Source organism: Ranitomeya variabilis, chromosome 8, assembly GCF_051348905.1.
Source record: "Ranitomeya variabilis isolate aRanVar5 chromosome 8, aRanVar5.hap1, whole genome shotgun sequence".
Classification (NCBI taxonomy): Eukaryota; Metazoa; Chordata; class Amphibia; order Anura; family Dendrobatidae; genus Ranitomeya; species Ranitomeya variabilis.
The window spans coordinates 22,798,323-22,802,387 of NC_135239.1; positions in this window are offsets into that span (position 1 = coordinate 22,798,323).

Here is a 4,065-nt window from a genome sequence, read left to right on the forward strand (position 1 = left end):
GCAGCTGCGGAGAGGGTGGACTGGGCAGCAGGAGGAAAGGGTTAAAGGGGCAGAGTTGATGTTGACTATTGCTAAACAGAAACACAAAGCGGAGCAGGGGAGGGTGCCAGGCTGCTTGTGAGGCAGAGCCAGTGCCAGCTCTCCTGTATGGAGGGTAGGAAGGGGCAGACTGGCTGCCAGGATAACACTGGGCCCCCACTGTGCCCAAATCCTTGACTTGTCCTCTTCTATGTTAGTGTCTTTAAGGAAATCTCTGACATATACTTTGACAGCTCCCAATATAATCACCCAGACTCCTGAATATTATGGGACACATTTATCATGGCTTTTGCACTCTTTTTCTGGTAGAAAAAAAACATAATTTTTTTCCAATGTTTGCATTATTCATTATGTCATTTGCCCCTTTGTTTAAATGAATCCCTTCCCTTCACGACCAATGTTCATTTTTCAGCTTTAGTTTTTTTTTCTACCCTTTTTCTGAAAGTCATAACTTTGTATTATTCTGTCTCTATAGCTGCAATAATCATTGTTTTAGTCATAGTTTTTTTTAGGTTTGTTATTATGGTGTTGATTGTGCAGTATAAATGATCTGATAAGTCAGTGTGATTACAGCCATACTAAACTTCTATAGTGTTTATTCACTTTAGTGCTGAAAAAAAATCAGACTTTGGGGTAAAAAAAATTAATCAGTCTTCTTTGGACTCCCACAATTGTTTCATTTTTCCATCAATGGATTTGTTTTTATGTAGTAAGCTGACATTTTTATTTGTATCAGTTTGAGGTACATGTAATGTTTTTATGGCTTTTCATTTCATTTTTGTGCGGGGAGGCGTAGCATCTGTGAAATGGCGATTCTGGGCCTTTGATATATTTTTGGGGATTTCCTGTTGTTTTGCTGTCTATTTCCTGTATGGGTTAAGTAATTTTGATAGATCAGACTTTTACATATGTGCTGGCATCAAATACAAGTGCTTCTCACTAAATTAGAATATCATCAAAAATATAATTTATTTCAGTTCTTTAGTACAAAAAGTGAAACTCATATATTACTGTATATAGTCATTACACACAGCGTGATCTATTTCAAGTGTTTATTTCTGTTCAAGATGATTATGGTTTACAGCCAATGAAAACCCAAAAGTCATTATCTCAGTAAATTAGAATAATTAACAGAAAACACCTGCACAGGCTCTTAAGTGTTTATAAAAGTCCCTTAGGCCTGTTTCACACGTCAGTGGCTCCGGTACGTGTGGTGACAGTTTCCTCACGTACTGGAGACACTGACTCATGTAGACACATTAAAATAAATGTGTCTCTGCATATGTCAGCGTGTTTTTACGGACCGTGTGTCCGTTTGAAAAACACAGAGACATGTCAGTGTTCGTGGGAGCGCATGGATCACATGGACCCATGAAAGTCAATGGGTCCGTGTAAAACACATACCGCACGCGGATGCTGTCCGTGTGCAGTCCGTGTGCCGTGCAGGAGACAGCGCTACAGTAAGCGCTGTCCCCCCAGCTTGTGGTGCTGAAGCCGCCATTCATTTCTTCTCTCCAGCAGCATTCGCCGGAGAGAAGGAATGAAAAATCATTTTTTATTTTTATTGCGGTTGAAATTGTTGTGAATTCCGTTCTTGGGCTCCTCCTGTGGTTATGAATGGTACTTTTGGGAGTTCTGCCCTTGGGCTCCCTCTGGTGGTTTTGAGTGGAACTGCTGCTCCTGGAGTTTGGCCTGGCAGCTGACTTCACTAATCGGCTCCCTTGGCCTTTCTATTTAACAGGGCTCTGGTCTGTAATTCATGCCAGCTGTCAATGTTTTTCTAGGTTTGACTCAGTCCTCTCCTTGGATTTCCCTGATGGCCGTCCATGTCAGCATAAGATAAGTTCTTGCTAGTTCTTGTACTTACTGTTCAGTTTAAAGTTATGTCTCTTTTTGTCCAGCTTGTCATTATGAAATATTCAGGCTAGCTGGAAGCTCTGGGGAAGCAGAATTGCCCCTCCACACCGTGAGTCGGTGTGGAGGTTATTTTTGTAATCTCTGCGTGAATTTTAGGGTTTTATATACTGACCGCACAGTGCCCTTTCCTATTTCTGTCTATCTAGTCAGTGTTGGCCTCCTTTGCTAAAATCTGTTTTCATCCCTGCGTTTGTCATTTCCCTCTCCACTCACAGTCAATATATGTGGGGGGCTATCTTTCCTTTTGGGAATTTCTCTGAGGCGAGATAGTTTTCTATTTTCCATCTTTAGGGGTAGTTAGTTCTTAGGCTGTGAAGAGGCGTCTATGGAGTGACAGGAACGTCCCACGGCTATTTCTAGTGTTTGTGTTAGGATTAGGGTTTGCGGTCAGTAAAGCTACCACCTCCTCAGAGCTAGTCCATGATCTATTTTACCCACCAGGTCATATCAGTGCTGCTCCGTTCCCACCAGGTCACATCAGTGCTGCTCCGTTACCACCAGGTCATAACATGAAATAAAGTTCCCGGTAACCAACCCCCTCCCACCACCTCAAACCCCCTCCCACCCCCTGTGCGCCCGTCCGCTGGAAATAAAATACTCACCCAGCTCCCTCGATGCTTCCTCTCAGCGTCGCAGCTTGTCCTGTATGAGCGGTCACGTGGTGCCGCTTATTACAGTGATGAATATGCGGCTCCACCTCCCACTTTATTTCAACCGCAAAAAAAATAAAAAAACAATGATTTTTCATTCCTTCTCTCCAGCGAACGCTGCTGGAGAGAAGAAATGAATGGCGGCTTCAGCACCCATAGCAGGGGACAGCGCTTACTGAAGCGCTGTCTCCTGCACGGTCCGTGTGGTACCCAGTCGGCACACGGGCGGCACACGGCTGCCGCACGTGTGCCACACTGCTGTGCCATGTGAGCACACGGACACGGATAACTCCGGTACCGATTTTTCCGGTACTGGAATTATCTGGACGTGTGAGACTGGCCTCAGTCTGTTTCAGTAGCTCCACAATCATGGGGAAGACTGCTGACGTGACAGATGTCCAGAAGTCAGTCATTGACACACTCCACAAGGAGGGGAAGCCACAAAATGTCATTGCTAAAGAATCTGGCTGTTCACAGAGTGCTGTATCCAAGCAAATTAATGGGAAGTGGAGTGGAAGGAAAAAGTGTGGTAGAAAAAGGTGCACAAGCAACCAGGATAACCTCAGCCTTAAAAGGCTTGTTAAGAAAAGGCCATTCAAAAATTTGGGGGAGATTCACAAGGAGCGGACTGCTGCTGGAGTCATTGCTTCACCACACACAGACGTATCCAGGACATGGGCTACAAGTGTAACATTCCTTGTGTCAGCCACTCATGACCAATAAACAACGCCAGAAGAGTCTTACCTGGGCCAAGGAGAAAAAAAACTGGACTGTTGTCAGTGGCCCAAGGTGTTGTTTTCAGATGAAAGTAAATTTTGCATTTCATTTGGAAATCAAGGTCCCAGAGTCTGGAGGAAGAGTGGAGAGGCCACAATCCAAGCTGTTGGAGGTCTAGTGTGAAGTCTCCACAATCAGTGATGGTTTGGGGAGCCATGTCATCTGCTGGTGTAGGTCCACTGTGTGACCAAAGTCAGCGCAGCCATCTACCAGGACATTTTAGAGCACTTCATGCTTCCATCTGCCGACAAGCTTTCTGGAGATGGAAATTTCATTATCCAGCAGGACTTGGCCCCTGTCCACACTGCCAAAAGTATTACCTTTAGCCAATGAGATATATGTATGCTAATGCTAGCACATATTTAGAGATAATCTGAGCCAATTATATTACTAAAAAGAATGTCCAAAAAATGTCTATAAATATGAGTGACTGATGGTGTAATAAAGAGAGATCTGCCTTGATGCTCAGCGTATCAGCGTGGCTCTTCCGTGCACGTTTTTGGATTTTACAATTTAATTTGGAACAGGCACAATGTCTCAGAACGTCCCACATTATGTGTCGACAACAACATGAATCACAAACAGGCTGCATATTGATAAAGTAGCATCTATGCACTCTAAAACACTTACCGTTGCGGAAATGCTCCAGTGAAATCCGCTGTGGATATCATTATGCAAATGA